This window comes from Bos indicus x Bos taurus, chromosome 12 (genome assembly GCF_003369695.1).
Source record: "Bos indicus x Bos taurus breed Angus x Brahman F1 hybrid chromosome 12, Bos_hybrid_MaternalHap_v2.0, whole genome shotgun sequence".
In the NCBI taxonomy this organism is placed as follows: Eukaryota; Metazoa; Chordata; class Mammalia; order Artiodactyla; family Bovidae; genus Bos; species Bos indicus x Bos taurus.
Genome location: NC_040087.1, coordinates 78,414,153 through 78,431,627, shown reverse-complemented (window position 1 = coordinate 78,431,627; position 17,475 = coordinate 78,414,153). Strand labels below are relative to the sequence as shown.

The following is a 17,475-nucleotide window of genomic DNA, read 5'->3' as shown; positions in this document are numbered from 1 at the left end:
ATTTACATATACTATATATACACACAGTGTATGTGTATTTTACATTATAGACATATGTGTATACATATTATGTACACATATATATAAGATATATAATACATATATACTTTGGATACATAGACAAGTAGATATCTTTATATATAAGTATTATATATGGTATCTGTACAAATGTATATTATGTATGTATGTATAAAAATGTATATATAATTATCTGTGTATTCATATATAGAGTATGGGCTTCCCTGGGGGCTCAGACAGTAAAGATTCTGCCTGCCAATGCAGGAGACCTGGGTCCCTGGATTGGGAAGATTCTCTGGAGAAGGGAATGGCAACCCACTCCAGTATTCTTGCCCGGAGAATTCCACGGACAGAGGAGCCTTGTGGACTATATAATCCAGGGGATCACAAAGAGTTGGACACAACTGAGCAACTTTCCCTTTCACACGCATTCATCTATAGAATATATTCATATTTGTATATGTATGTATATAGCTCCATTAGAATGTCAATAGGACTCTGTGTTCTTGTGCTGGTAAAATTTACTCTCTCACAAAGCTCTCGTGATGATGTTAGTTTTCTGCTTTGTAAATATTTCTGGAACTGTTCCTTCTGTTGTTTCTGGTTCAAAATCGCCTCTACTCCAAGGTTCCCTTTAGATTCTGTCCTGAAGCTGTTATGGTCTTTGCTGTCCTGTTTATTATCAAAGGAGATGGAAGAGGTGGCTACATCTCACCCAGAAATAGTGCTAGAAGGCCAGGCAGCATTAACACGGAACTGAAGAGATGTAAAAGGAAGTCATATTTCAGGATATTATTTTGCCTAAATTTGTTAGCAGTCCCCAATTATTCTCCATTTTTCCATAGAGGGCTTACTTAATCACAATAATTGAGATTTTCATTTCTGGGGCAATTTAAAGTGTTTTATGAAGGTTTCACACTGACTCATTATTATTAACCTCAGGGAGCAGAGGAATGTAGAGAAAACAGTGCGCAGAGAGAGTGAGCTCTTGAGAGGCTGAGAGGCTAAACACAGGAGAATATCTGCTACTTAAGGAACAAGGCATTTAATAGAAACCACCTTGGGAGATTCATAAACACAGAAGCTTAACACATAACAAGCGCTGACTTGAGCTTTAAATATTAAAAGGGTAAAATGAAGGCGTTTAAACACGCCTCAGGTTTTAGGCTGTTTTTATATCACCTTGGGTGTACTTTCCCTTCTTAAAATATAAATTAGCTGTGCCAATACATAAGTGACTCCCCTTTGTAATCACTGCAGGGAAAGCCTCAAAGTTAATGACACAGTTTCTATCTTATGCCACTCATCTTCCAGGCCCCCACATCCCCACTCAAACCTAACTCCCCTCCACCATTTTCGGGGCCTTCAACTCTATTCTTAAAGCTCTTGGGGCATTTTTGTGTATAGTCCTAGTCAACAGCTACAATGATTGGTGATGTTTCTGTCTATGTTTCGTAATGGAGCGTGAAATATTTGCAGACAAAGACTGTACCTGATTCAACTTTCATGCCCATTATCATGAACAGTTTGAGACACATGGTACTGAGGAAACAAAATCAAGGAGGGCATCACATGTTTTTTCCCAGCTCAGTTTTCCTTTTAAAAATCTCCACGGTTGTCACTGAAATATTGTGCTGGGCAAAATGTTCATTTGGGTTTTCCATACTATCATACGGAAAAACCTGAACAGGCTTTTTGGCCAACCCAATATTTACATGTTAAACAGTACCAGGATTTCCGTGTCACTTTAGTGCTAGGCATGTGGGTACCTCCTTCTTGCTGAATTTCCGTGTTGGCCAAGAGACTGGTTGATGGCACACAGCGCCTCTCAGGCAGTCTGCAACCTTGGTGGGAAGTAGGCAAGCAAGGGAAACGTGTGCATGGTTTGAGACAGAAACATATTTCTCTCAGATATTCAGACAATAGAGTCTGAGTATTTCAAGCTGTTATGGGGAGACGTTATAGGGCTTCTCTGATAGCTCAGTTGGTAAAGAATCCGCCAGCAGTGCAGGGGACCTCAGTTCGATTCCTGGGTCAGGCAGACCCCCTAGAGAAGGGATAGGCTACCCACTCCAGTATTCTTGGGCTTCCCTTGTGGCTCAGCTGGTAAAGAATCTGTCTGCAATGTGGGAGACCTGGGTTCGATCCCTGGGTTGGGAAGATCTTCTGGAGAAGGGAAAGGCAACCCACTCCAGTATTCTGGCCTGGAGAATTCCACAATCCATGGGGTCACAAAGAGTCGAACACAACTGAGCAACTTTTACTTCACCTCATGGAGAAATGTAAACAAAATATGATTTGTTTAGTTTAGGTTGAAAGTGAAGTTGTTCAGTCGTGTTAGACTCTTTGCAAACCCATGGACTGTAGTCCACCAGGTTTCTCCATCCGTGGGGTTTTCCAGGCAAGAATACTGGAGTGGGTTGCCATTTCCATCTCCAGATCTTTCCAACCCAGGGATTGAACCCAGGTCTCCCGCATCGCAGGCAGACTCTTTACCATCTTGAAGACAGCACAAATGGCCAATTTAAGATAAAATCCACCTTAGGTATTGCAATGGCCAGATTTTTTGTTGTTGTTGTTACCAAATAATTGCCAAGTCTGTTTTTTCTTTCCTATGCTGAAACAGCGGAAGCAGTTGTTTATTTGAGTCACTCAGATAATTGTCTTAGGTTTCCTTTCCTGATTGATAAGTTTCAGGGGATTAGATTCCCTTCCTATGACTAAATGATAGTCATAATGAAACCAATTTTTCAACAGAAGAACAATAAGGGGAGAACCTACAATAGATATTTCAGGAGAAAAAGGAAAGCGAAAGTGTTAGTTGCTCAGTTGTGTTCAACTCTTTTACGACCCCCTGGACTGTACCCTGCCAGGCTACTGCCCATGGAACACTCCAGGCAAGAATACTAGAGTGGCTTGCCGTTTCCTTCTCCAGAGGATCCTTCTGACCCAGGGATTGAACTCTGGTCTCCTGCATTGTAGGTGGATTCTTTACTGTCTGAGCCACCAGGAAAGCCCCTACAGTAGGTAATTCAGGAGAAGGAGGAGTTGAACTACTGAGTGGTTATAAGGGTTGTGAGACTGGTCCCCACACTATCATCAGGAGTGTCCTAATAGCAGGGGTTCGTTCAGGAATGTCTTTGGCTCTTCAAAGTGGTTTGAGGCTCAGGTCCGTATGAACCAGCCCCAGCCTGGTGGGGCAGGGGGTAGGGTGGTGGTGGGGGGCACTGCTGAAGGAAAAACTAGGGGGCTGGGGCTTGAAGCACTTCCTTTCTTGGGTGATGAGTTGAGAGAGTGGCATTGACGTACACACGCTACCATGTGGGAACTAGATGGCCAGTGGGACGCCGCTGTATATCAGGGAGCTCAGCGCTGTGCTCTGCGATGACCTAGAGGGGAGGCATGGGGGGAGGGGGGGAGTCCAAGAGGCAGGGGATGTTATGTGTACATATAGCTGATTCACTTTGCTGTACAGCAGAGACTAACACAACATTGTAAAGCAGTTATATTCCAACATAAAAAAAGACTGCCGTGAAAATGCATTTATTTTGCAAAGCTACCATTTGATTGAATTACCCATTGTGCATGTACATCCTAGTTAAATAGCATATAGAGTGAGCTTATTTCAAAGAAATAATTTTGCAAATTTTCCCTGCTTCACCCTTGAGTCATTTTGCTATTTTTCACATAAAAACATCCAATTAATTATAAGACATTTCTCCTGGGCCATTACCCTTTCAATCATTTAAAAGTATACAGGCTATAATTACGTAATTATTGGCTGTTAAAATGTCAATGCTTCGTTTTTAAAATGCTAACTTAGATTTCAAAAGGAAGATATGCAACAGAAAAGTGTTTGTTGTATTTCAATTAGCGCCACTACAGTAAGAGAATTTCTAGTCACATTACATAAACATCACTTTTTTTTCTCTGTTAAGGTGGAAGAAATTAGCAACTGTTCCTTCATCAATTATTCTCATAATAACTTCAACATTATTTTGCCAACAAAGGGTCCGAGTAGTCAAAGCTATGTTTTTTCCAGTAGTCATGTACAAATGTGAGAGTTGGACCATAAAGAAAGCTGAGCATCAAAGAATTGATGCTTTCTAATTTTGGTGCTGGAGAAGACTCTTGAGAGTCCCTTGGACTGCAAGGAGATCAAACCAGTCAATCCTAAAGGAAGTCAATCCTGAATATACATTGGAAGGACTGATGCTGATGCTGAAGCTCCAATACTTTGACCACCTGATGCGAAGAACTGACTCATTGGGAAAGACTGATGGTGGAAAAGATTGAAGGCAGGAGGAGAAGAGGGTGACAGAGGATGAGATGGTTGGATGGCATCACTGACTCGATGGACATGAATTTGAGCAAATTCTGGGAGATAGTGAAGGACAGGGAAGCCTGGCGTGCTGCAGTCTGTGGGGTGCCAAAGAGTTGGACACGACTTAGCGACCAAACAACAATAACAAAATGTAGGAAGCAATAAAAAAGAACTTTTATTCTGAAACAGACCTGCTTTATCTCTTGAAAACATCTATGAAAAGTTCTACACCCAGAACTTCAGAATTTCTTTCTCGCAGGGAGAGCACTTTAAATTCATTATAAAATAAGGTCCTCTCCATAATTCTGAGAGGGAGAGTGTTATTCAGGCCATCTCTTGATCTGGTCTGCTAACTCTAGTAGTGGTGGGCAAGAAAAAAAAAAAAGCTAGAGTGTCGTCTTTCTTGTATCATAAGAGGAATTTGAAGGTCTAATAAATGTTAAACTTTCATAAAGAGCGTGGGAAGAAGTAAGAGGTATTTTCCTGTCTGCAGCGTGAGTGCTTTTTTTTAAAATAATATTCAAGGGCCATGTGTTAATAATGGAAACCTCATTTGGGTGTCCAGGAAGATGTTGCGTATTGAGCTGCAGGCTGTGGATCAATCCCTGATAGCTCAGTTGGTAAGGAATCCACCTGCAATGCAGGAGACCTCGGTTCGATTCCTGGGTCAGAAAGATCTGCTGGAGAAGGGATAAGCTACCCACTCCAGTATTCTTGGGCTTCCCTGGTGGCTCACTTGGTACAGAATCTACCTGCGGGAAATACAGGAGACCTGGGTTCAATCCCTGTGTTGGGAAGACCCCCTGGAGAAGGAAAAGGCTCCAGTATTCTGGCCTGGAGAATTCCACCGACTGTATAGTCCATGGGGTCGCAAAGTGTCAGACAGGAGACCGAGCGACTTTCACTTTCACTGTGGATCAAGGCAATCTTTGCTTGTTTTCATTATTCATTGTTTGCTAAAGAAATCTTTCAAAAAGCAAGCATCCTTTCTAGGGATATACTTTTTGACTTCACAAGTGGTTTAGACAGGGGTTTTTCAAAGGCTGGTCTCTGAACCACCAGCAGCAGCATCACTTGGGAACTTGTTGTTGTTCAGTCACTCAGTCGTGTCTGACTCTTAGTCACTGACCCAATAGACTGCAGCACTCCAGGCCCCACTGTCCCTCACCATCTCTCGGAGTTTGCTCAAACTTATGTCCTGCGAGACAGTGATGCCATCCAACCATCTCATCCTCTGTCGTCCCCTTCAATCTTTTCCAGCATCAGAGTCTTTTGCAATGAGTTGGCTCTTTGCATCAGGTGCCCAAAGTATTGGAGAACTTGTTAGAGATGCAAATATTCAGGTCTTGAATCAGACCTACTGAATCAGAAACTCAGGGGTTGGGGTAGTGCCATCTGAGGTTTAAGAAGCACTCCAGGTGATTCTGATGGAGTTTTAGTTAAACTAAATCAGGCATTCTCTACAACAATGGTTTTACTCGCCAAGCTGTCCCTAAGACATTTAGCTATGTCTGGTGACCTTTTGGGTTGTCACAACTTGAGGTGATGATGATGAGTTGGCAATGGACAGGGAGGCCTGGCGTGCTGCTGTCCATGCGGTTGCAAAGAGTCGGACACAACTGAGCAACTGAACTGAACTGGAGGTAGGAGTGCTACTGCCATCTAGTGGTGAGAGGCCAGCAATGTGGGTCAACTTCTTACAACGTATGGGGCAGTCCTCCCTGCGCCAATGAACAGCACCCCAGAACTCACCTGGCCAAAGCATCAAGAGTGTCGAGACTGAGAAACTCTGCACTAAGTCCTTTAGGAGGAACTTCTTGAATGTCAGTAACCTGAGTCTACAGAAAGGCAGAATGAATTAGGGAATGAGCCAAAGTCTAGAATTCAGGTTCTGACCCTGTTAATTGAGTTGTGTAATTTCACGTTACATATTAAAAAGCAGAGACATTACTTTGTCAACAATGGTCCCTCTAGTTAAGGCTACGGTTTTTCCAGTGGTCATGTATGGATGTGAGAGTTGGACTATAAAGAAAGCTGAGAGCAGAAGAATTGCTTTTGAACTGTGGTGTTGGAGAAGACTCTAGAGAGTCCCTTGGACTGCAGGGAGAGCCAACCATTGGAAGGACTGATGCTGAAGCTGAAACTCCAATACTTTGGCCACCTGATGCAAAGAGCTGACTCATTTGAAAAGACCCTGATGCTGGGAAAGACTGAGGGCAGGAGGAGAAGGGGATGACAGAGGATGAGATGGTTGGATGGCATCACTGACTCAATGGACATGAGTTTGGGTGGACTCCAGGAGTTGGTGATGGACCGGGAGGCCTGGCGTGCTGCAGTTCATGGGGTCACAAAGAGTCAGACACAACTGAGCGACTGAACTGAACTGAATTTCACATTGGTCTCTTTATCTCTCTGTTTCAGTTGTCTCACTTATAAAGTGGGAATGATCCCTGCCTCTTGTGTGGATTACTACGAAGATCAAATGAGATAATGTGTATGAACCCACTTTGTAAACTGTCATGCTAATTAAAATGAACTGCAGAATTTTTCCAGTGGGAGAAAGACACAGACCTGAGGTGGGCGTAGGATGCTATAAAAGGTTAAAGCATCTGATTCAGCTGTCTGAAAATAGCCGGATTGCTTAGTGTAAATGTGATTTGTGTTGGAGACTTTTTTTTTCCCTTTGTGCTTCTTAACCCTTTCCTATAACTACTTGAATTTTGCATTTTATTTTTCACACTTAGTCGTTGCAAGGAGATCAAACCAGTCACCCCTAAAGGAAATCAACTCTGAATATTCATTGGAAGGACTGATGCTGAAGCTGAAACTCCAATATTTTGGCCAATGTGAAGAGCCGGCTCAGTAGAAAAGACCCTGATGCTGGGAAAGATTGAAGGCAGGAGGAGAAGGGGACCACACAGGATGAGATGGTTGGATGGCATCACTGAATCAATGGACATGAGTTTCAGTAAACTCCGGGAGTTGGTGATGGACAGGGAAGCCTGGCATGTTGCAGTCCAGGCGGTTGCAAAGAGTCAGACTTGACTGAGTGACTGATTAACAACAACAATCGAATGATAAGGAAATAACTGGCTCCTGACTTCTCTCTATGGCTCAGTTCAGTTTAGTTGCTCAGTCGTGTTAGATTCTTTGCGACCCCATGGACTGCAACATGCCAGGCTTCCCTGTCCTTCACAATCTCCCAGAGTTTGCTCAAACTCGTGTCCATCGAGTCAGTGATGCCATCCAACCATCTCATCCTCTGTTGTCCCCTCCTCATCCTGCCTTCAATCTTTCCCAGCATCAGGGTCTTTTCCAATGAGTCAGTTCTTCACATCAGGTGGCCAAAGTATTGGAGTTTCAGCTTCAGCATCAGTCCTTCCAAAGAATATTCAGGACTGATTTCCTTTAAGATGGACTGGTTGGATCTCCTTGCAGTCCAAGGGACTCTCAAGAATCTTCTCCAACGCCACGTTCAAAAGCATCAATTCTTCGGCGCTCAGCTTTCTTGGGTCCAACTCTCACATCCATACAGGACTACTGGAAAAAACATAATTTTGGCTAGATGGACCTTTATCAGCAAAGTAATGTCTCTCCTTTTTAATATACTGTCTAGGTTTACGGGTTCTCAAAGTTTTACCTGCATTGGAATCACCAGGGAATTCTTACTTTATATTAGTAATTACACTTGAAATGAGATCTACTCTGAACAAAATTTTAAGTGTGCAATTCCATACATGGTTGACTCTAGGTGGTATAATGTTGTACAACAGATTTCCAGAGTTTATATGTTTTACTGAACTGAAACATTATACGTATTGATTAGCAATTCACATTTCTGCTCCCCCACCAACTCCCAGAAGCTACCATTCTATTCTCTGCTTTCTATGACTTTCCTTCCTTTAGATACCTCCTGTAAGTGGAGTCATGCAGTATTTGTCCTTCTTCGACTGGCTTATTTCACTGAGCATAATTCCCTCAAGTTTCAGTCATGGTGTTGCATGTTGCAAGATTTCCTTCTTTTTAAAAACTGAATGGTATTCCATGGTATGTATATGCCACATTTTCTTGATCCATTCATCTGCTTGTGGGCATTTAGGTTATTTCCACACCTTGGCTGTTATGCATAATTCTGCAATGAACATGAGCGTGCTGATAACTTTTCGAAATCCTGATTCCACTGTTTTTGGAAATATACCCAGCTATGAGATTGCGGGATCCTGTGTTAATTTTTTGGGTGAGCTCCACACTGTTTTCCATAGTGGCTTCACCATTATATATTCCCAATAGTGCCCACAGGTTCCAATTTCTCCACTTCCTCACCAGCTGTCACAGTCTTAGCCAGAAGGCTCTTGTTAACCTGCAGGTCGCTGGGCTTAATCTCTAAGAGTTTCTTACATGCTGGGACTGGGAGGGGTTTTAAGATGTTACTTTTCTTCTTTTTACTAGAATCCCAGGTAATGCTGGGATAAGAGGATGAGATGGTTGGATAGCATCACCGGTTCAGTGGACATAAACTTGAGCAAACTCCAGAAGATAGTGAGGGACAGGGAGACCTGGCGTGCTGCAGTCCACGGGGTCACAAACAGTCAGACACAGCTCAGCAACTGAACAACAACAGGCGATGCTGCTGGACTTGCCCTGGGCCCACGCTACGGAAAACCTGCTCTGTTGTGAGACACTGGTGGGAACTGCTCATTTCTAATTGTCACTGACGAGCTTTGACGTCAAGCTTCTTTGCCAGGCCTCTCTTGACATAAGGAATAGTTTCTATTTTCTTGGCAAGTGAATCCATTCCCCTTATTAATTCCTTGCCTGAAAAGACCCATTTATTGCTCTTTCCTCGTCCCAGGGATGTTAACAGCTTCAGCCATCTAGTTCTGATAATAGCTTTGCCTTGTTCTCAGCTAATTGAGGCCACTCTACTTTAGCAATCATTGTTAATGACAGAGGACGCAGTCTAAAGACAGCCTGTCCTAATGTATTTTAGATAAGGGGTTGTTTTGTTATTTGGTGTTTCTCTTTAATTCGGGAATTTTGGTACTATCGAACAAGCAAAAACACGAAAACGAAGGGACAGATCTGACTTGAAGTCTCTGTGTTTGAAATGCCTTTCTGCAGTGTGGCTCACAGACTATTTCCTCAGAGTAAACTGGGACATTTGCTTAAAAGGCAGTTTCGTAGGCCCCACTCCAGGAGCGCGAGTGGTGCTGGAATGCTAGTTGCTGCAGACGGACCCTGAGAAGGGGCCACTCAGGGCTCTAGACAGTGACAGTGACTCAGCGAAATGGCAGAATGGTCCCTCCAAGAACGCTGATGAGCCTATGTGGACACGAGATTATGCCCTGATAGTCCATCGTTTATACTGGGGCTGACTCTCGGTGTTGTAGGTCCTGTGGATTTGGACACATGCGAAAAGGCCTGTATCCATCATGATGGGATCATACAGAACATTTGCACGGCCTTAAAAATCCTGTGTTGGTTTCATTCTTTGTGCTGTGTAGATTATGACGTAATACAAACTCGTTGAATAAATACTGGGTTGGCCAAAAAGTTAGTTTGGATTTTTCCATAAGACCTTATTCACTTCTTGGTCAACCCGATGTCTGCACTATATTCAAGTATGCTATCAGTTCAGTTCAGCTGCTCAGTCGTGTCCAACTCTGTGCGACCCCATGGGCTGCAGCACGCCAGGCTTCCCTGTCCATCACCAACTCCCAGAGCTTGCTCAAATTCAGGTCCATTGAGTGGGTGATGCCATCCAACCACCTCATCCTCTGCTGTCCCCTTCTCCCCCTGCCTTCAATCTTTCCCAGCATCAGGGTCTTTTCCAATGAGTCAGTTCTTCTCACCAGGTGGCCAAAGTATTAGTGTTTCAGCTTCAGCATCAGTCCTTCCAATGAATATTCAGGACTGATTTCCTTTAGGATTGGCTGGTTGGATCTCAATACTCAGGTATATTTTTTACATGAATGGCTTTTAAATCATTGAGTTTTTCACCCAGAAAAGAGTCTTGGAGATTATTTACCTGCCTTTGTTTCTATTGTCGTTGAGGTCCAAGACGGTTGGGGTGCTTGTTTAAGGTCCCGCATCAAAATTTATGTTCTAAGGTGTTTTTCCCTCACTAAGGGCTTTAACATTTTTTTTTTTTTTTTTGCTAATCACTTACCTCTTTTTGTTTTCTGGCCATAGCACACTGCTCACTTCCAGTCCCCAAATGAAAGGGTGCCCCAAAGGCACCCTTGTGCCTTTGCTGATGCTGTTCCTGATTCCTGGAACATCCTTCCTTCCCTGCTCAGTCTTCAAACCCCAGCTCAGTAGTGACGTGCTGACCTAAACCAGAGGATCACTTAGTTTGCCTCTGATTTCTGGCAACATTCCAAGTATTACCGGTCAAACTGTATGCAAGATGCTGTCTCCTCTCGTCTCCTACTAACTGATGATCTAGTGATAATTCGAGGTCTTGAAGGAGAAAAATGCACAAACAATACAGGACCCTGATGTTTATTCTGAATCCTTCTTATGTTGAATCAAAACCAAAGAATTTATCCAAAGAAAGTAAAGTCTCCCTTTGTATTGACTTGTAGTATATTCAGGCAAGGGACCTTTCTAGTCTTCCAGGCACAATATTTTATATTGATTTCTGACCAACTAAAGCCTGCTGTTCATTTCTGATTTGGGGGCTTAGAAAGATGTCTTTCTCATATGAGTGGCAAAAGGGATGACTTACTGTTTGCTGTGAAATTTTGCCTTTCACATACCGTTCATCTTTCTGCCCACACAGCTGTCCCCACAGTAAAACAAGATCTTGTAAATTCAAGAATTACAGCACATAAGAACTGTACACGTATGGAGTGGTTACCCTCTCATCAACTAGCAGACTCTCAGTAAATATTGATTGAATGACTATATCAAGGAATAAAGGAAAACAACCTGTAATTTCATATGCTTGTTGTTTATTTGCTCAGTCAAGTCTGACACTTTGTGACCCATGGACTGTAGCCCTCCAGGCTCCTCTGTCCATGGAATTCTCCAGGCAAGAATGTTGGAGTGGGTTGTCATGCCCTCCTCCAGTGGATCTTCCTGACCCAGGGTTCGAATCCATGTCTCCTGCATTGGAAGGCAGATTCTTCACCACTTCATGGTAGTGAAATGAAAATATCTTTTCCTCTAGGCAGCGAGACCTACTCAATATTGTTTTAATACCTTAGAAGAGGTAAAAGCTTGCCCTTCTTGAGTATAAAAGTGACACTATTTAATTATAATAGCAATGAAGTTTGGAATGTCCTCCCAACCCACTATTTGGTCTCTACTCACACCCTATATTAACCCAGGTTGCATATATTTCTTTATTCTTATACTTAAATTTATTTATAATACATGCAACATATACTTATTATGTTCTATATTTACATATTATTACACTGAAATGATTTAAGAGGAGTAATTTGTATTTTTGTGTGAAAAATGAGGTTTTTTTCAGCTGGAGAAATTAGTCAGCTGGGGCCTAAGGTCATCTCACCTTTGGTGAATGATCTTCTTATGACCCCTCGAGAGTCATGAGCTGTGATACTTCCATTGGTCACTCCTCCTGGGCCTTCTACCAGTATTAATCAATAACTGTAAAGAGTAGGTCTTGGTCTATTGGTTTATATTAATAGAAGGCATGTAGCTTTCAGGACTAGTATAAACCTTTCGACTTCACCAGAATAGAGTGTAACGTCCATAAAGAAATCTCTTTTGTGATACTAAAGTATATGGAAAACTCTCAAGAAAACTTTACTGGTCATTCATTAATTTATTGATGCCAAGCAATTATTTTCAAAAAAAAAAAAATCTGTTTGCAAGGCTGGGATACTGCTCTCTTCATCTTTTGACTCATCTATCCAGCCAAATATTTGTAACTTAAAAATTTCTGAGCTTGATGAGAAAACTATAACAACCAAAATATTGGCTTCCCCAGGGGCTAAGCAGTAATGCAGGAGACACAGGAGACGTGGGTTCGATCCCTGGGTTGGGAAGATTCCCTGGAGAAGGGAATGGCAACCCACTCCATTATTCTTGCCTGGGAGGATGCCATGGACAGTGGAGCCAGGGGGAATGGGGGCTACAGTCCATGGGGTCACTAAAGAGTCAGTTACAACTTAGCAACTAAGCAACAACAACAAAAATAGTGACGATCGAGGCCCTGCTGGCACCTGCACTCACTGTTCCGAGTGTCCTATGTGGTCCTTCGTGAGCACATCGTGAAGAACTGTGTAGTTTTAATTCTGGTTAACCCACTTAAGAAATTAAAGCCATTGATCTGTATGCCGTTTGTAAATAGACTGAAAAGCAAACCACATATTTGATGCTCATTTCAACAAAAGGATGGACACATTACTGAGGACCTAGGATGTATGAGGCAGGAAAGAAGGATGTGTATAATGACCATAGAGGGGTTATGCAATCTGGTTATTAAGTCATACAATTACAAAAACACGCATGTTATAGAGTGCCTTAAAGTACTATCAGGCTTCCCTGGTGGCTCAGATGGTAGAGCGTCTGCCTGCAATGCAGAAGACCCGGGTTCAATCCCTGGGTCAGGAAGATCCCCTGCAGAAGGAAATGGCAACCCACTCCAGTACTCTTGTCTGGAAAATCCCATGGTCGGAGGAGCCTGATATGTTATAGTCCATGGGGTCTCAAAGAGTCGGACACAACTAAGCGACTTCACTTTCACTTTCTTTCACTTTAAAGTGTGATGTGTGCAGTTATTAGAAGAATTCAAAGAAAGAAATATGCATCCAGGATTAGGCAACTGGATTGGCTACCCTCATTGCTTTTGACTGGCAGGTGCAGAAGTCACAAAGCTGTAATGTGGCTGAGGCTTTGCTTCAGTAATCTGAGGAAAACATGAACAAGCCTCACTCTGATTTCTAGTTTGGTTCTTTGAAGCCTTACTTTTTATCCACTGGCCTACCAGGCTTGCTTTAGCATCAGACAGAAGCTGAAGATCGGAAAGAGTCCAGGTGGCAAATGTTTGCGTCTAACTCACAGGGGAAAAGAAATCAACAAGAAAAGAATTTCATTTCCCTGCAGAAACATGGAGCAGCTGCTCTGTGCAGGAGGAGCAGTGGCTTCTGTAGACCGTTATACACAGTGCTCGTGGTGTGCAAGCCTGAAGTTCTGGAACCTTATAATCTGTGTGTCTGTGGCTCCGATCAGCCTCCTTGCTGAATGAGTCACCAAGGAGCTGTCATGGGGGAAAGACGGAAAGATGAATCAGATAAACCTGCTCTTTTCAGAACCTGTATTTCCACCCACAAGCGTGTCAGATGTGGCAGCCCTCCTTTCTGGAAGCTTCTTTTGGAAGGAATTATTGTGATTCTGCAGCAGTTCATGGCACAAAGGTCACTGCAGGCTGTTTTTATTTATTTATTTGGCTGCGCCACGTCCTATGCGGGATCTAGTTCCCCAACCAGGGATCAAACCTGGGCCCCAGCATTGGGAGCACAGTCTTAGCCACTAGACCACCAGGGAAATTATTATTATTTTTCAATATAGAGCTTTTGAAGAGAGTTTTGAGCCTGGACAGCCCATGTTTTCCTGGGAGATAAGATGATGTTTTTGAGAAAGTGAATGAATGAAATGAAAATACAAGCTTCCTTGCCCCTAAAATTAGACAAATGTCACAGTCAAGTAAAGGGGGGAAAACTAGTGACCATCTTGAAACCATGTTTGGTAAAATAAGCTAAGTGGATTAAAAAAATTTATATTCTCTTTTCTCATGGTAATTTGATTTATTATGCCCAATGAAAAGAAGTTTCTTCATATCTTAATATATTCCAAATTTGCTCATTACAAAAATGATCTTCTCTTTGTTGACTGGTTTTTATTTCATTATTACATTATCCATCAGAGATTAGTGAAACCCTGCTACGTGCGTGCGCACTCAGTCTCTTCAGTCGTGTCTGACCCTTTGTGACCTCATGGACTGTAGCCCACCAGGCTCCTCTGTCTGTGGGATTCTCCAGGCAAGAGTACTCGAGTGGGTTGCCATGCCCTCCTCCAGGAGATCTTCCTGACCCAGGGATCGAACCCAAGTCTCTTACATCTCCTGCATTTGCAGGCGAATTCTTTACCATTAGCATCACCTGGGAAGTCCTGAAACCCTGCTACTTAGATAAAAATTTAAATCATTTTTATTTCCTGTAAGTTTAATTTTGTAACAAATTCTGATATAATGTGATTCCTTTTTGCAAGTAGTTTCAAACTATTCTGTGGCAGAAGATAAATATATATTGTATAATATTATGTGAAATAATATGTAATAAATATCTATATATTTAAAGAGCTGAGTGCGTGTGTGTAAAGTCCCTTCAGTTGTGTCCAACTCTGTGTGACCCCGTGGAGTGTATGTAGCCCACCAGGTTCCTCTGCCCATGGGATTCTTCTGCAGGCAAGAACCCAGGAGTGGGCTGCCATGCACTCCTCCAGGAGAATCTTCCTAACCAGGGGTCAAGCCCGAGTCTTTTAAGTCTCTTAAGTTGGCAGGTGGGTTCTTTACCACTAGTGCCGCCTGGGAAGTCCAAAGGTCTGAGCAGCTCCTGGATATTCATAGACACATGACTGTTAATCTGAGGTCCATGGATCAGCTGCAATCTGGGGCACAATTTTGTGTGAATGTATTATTTTCTGAAAATTAGACCCAGACCTCAAAGGCTCTGTGATTCAAAAAAGATTATAACTTCCTATATTAAAGACATAATACACCTTCGTTTATATATTGACAGTGTTTAAATGCCTTGAGACCCACCTTACAATGTTAACAGGGATTATTGTAATTAAGAAAAAATGCGTTTTTCCTGGTGCTGAAACAAGAGTGTCTTTCCCTAAAGTCTGCATTGCAGTGAGCACTTACACCATAAAGAAGTCTTTCTGGACATTTTCATCCTTTTCTTCCTTCAGGTATGGCACCTCTGCATGTTCTTGTTGTGTGACCGATGTTTCATTGGTTAAGACTTGGGGTTTCATAGCTCAAGATTTCATCTAGAACAGGCAGGGGTTGAATTCACACACTTCATATCTTTGACTCCACAATTTCCTGGTAGATTCCTTGTTATTTAAGTGTATTAAATAATACCGTCATAGATCTCTGAAAAATTTGTCAGAGATGGATGTAATTTGTCAGAGTGTAGATGTAATTTGCCTGGTTCTCTCACTTACATTGCCAGGACTGGAAGACTGGCAATTTTTCCCCCTCAAAATAGGTTTTCTTAATACATAGACTATAGAAGTGATTTTTCTGAAAAACATTTTTCCCCCCCAAGAGAGTTTCTTAGTAGAGTAGACATTTGTAGAATATACTGATCCATTCTGACATTTAAAAGGAGTCAGAGGGAAGTAAAATTTCTTTGTTTCAAAGCTTTGAAAGTCTCAGATGTTTAGTTGCTCAAAATTCGAGTTCCTGGTGTATCAGGCACTGTAATAGGCCCTGTATTCTAGTCTGGTGGAAATGAAAAGGCTCCATAGTCCAAATCATTCATTTATATGTGAATAAACCACACCTACTCTGATGGCTCCTATATTAGCCAAGGGAATCAGAAACCACCAATTTGCTCCTCTTTTATCTGGGTCCCTCAGTACGATAGGTCTAAAGACTCACTCCCAGGCACTTATGGAACAAGGAGAAAGATCCCGATGCTCTGTTGGTGGTAACGGTGGAGCAGGCACCACCCAGGCCAGCACATACTCCCTGATCCTTTGCTGTAAAGCAGGTTACTCGCATTTGCCAGGAAGCCTTCCCCTTCTCAGGGTCCAAGCTGTTCAGATTGGACAATGGACCTAGCCCAACACCTCCTTCACTCCAGCCCCACTGTGACTCAAGTGAAAGCAAAGTCAGAAACTAAACACTTAAAATACTGTTGATTTGGAGTTGAGGGTACTGATTACTGGAGTTTCTAAGTTCAACTCAATGAAAAAAATGTCAAAACATATCATATGTAATCAGAGATGTTAGGAGGCTTATTTCGGAAAACATTGAGGCTTATCAAGTGTGTGTGTGTGTGTGTGTGTGTGTGTACGTGTGTGTGTGCACCTGCTCAATTGTGTCCAGCTCTTGGTGAACCCGTGGATCGTAGCCCACCAGGCTCCTTTGTCCATAGGATCTCCCAGGCAAGAATACTGGAGTGGGTTGCCATTTCCTTCTCCAGGGATCTTCCTGACCCAGAGACTGAACCTGTGTCTCTTGCATCTCCTGCATCATCAGGTGAGTTCTTTACCACTAGCACCACCCATACCTCACTGCTTTTCAAAGTAAAATTTAGGACTACTGCCTCACAAGATGAATTGTAAAGCTATCTACTGTGAGAAGGAAGGCAGCCTCTCAGACAGCAGTAGTTCTGAAGTTGTTCAGGAATAGATTAGATCCACTGAGGGATTGTTTCGTCCTTGGTCAAATTGCTTACTCAAGCTGAACCTCGGTTTCTTCATCAGATAAACAGAAATACATGGGGATTAGTAGTATTTACATCAAATGGCTCTTGTGAGTGTCATTATTGCATGCTATTTAGAAGACATATAGGTTATGTGTGTGTGTGTGTGTGTGTGTGCGTGCTCAGTTGTGTCTTATTCTTTGTGAACCTGTGGATTGTAGCCAGCCAGGCTCCTCTGTCTGTGGGATTCTCCAGGCAAGAACACTGGAGTGTGTTGCCATTTCCTTCTCCAGGGGATCTTCCCGACCCAGGGGTTGAACCTGCATCTCCTGCATTGGCAAGCAGGTTCTTTACCACTGTACTAATTGGGAAGCCAACATCTGCTGGATCATGGAAAAAGCAAGAGAGTTCCAGAAAAACATCTATTTCTGCTTTATTGACTATGCCAAAGCCTTTGACTGTGTGGATCACAATAAACTGTGGAAAATTCTGAAAGAGATAGGAATACCAGACCACCTGACCTGCCTCTTGAGAAACCTGTATGCAGGTCAGGAAGCAACAGTTAGAACTGGACATGGAACAACAGACTGGTTCCAAATAGGAAAAGGAGTACATCAAGGCTGTATATTGTCACCCTGCTTATTTAACTTCTATGCAGAGGACATCATGAGAAACGCTGGGCTGGAAGAAGCACAAGCTGGAATCCAGATTGCCGGG

The 17,475-nt window shown here is 42.7% G+C and overlaps 1 non-coding gene across 1 annotated transcript; it reads left to right on the top strand.

Annotated features, from left to right (window-relative positions):
- Positions 1-12,859: 12,859 nt before the first annotated feature.
- Positions 12,860-12,932, top strand: TRNAC-GCA. The gene has a single exon. It is a non-coding gene; the product is annotated as a tRNA-Cys (tRNA).
- The last annotated feature ends 4,543 nt before the right edge of the window (positions 12,933-17,475 follow it).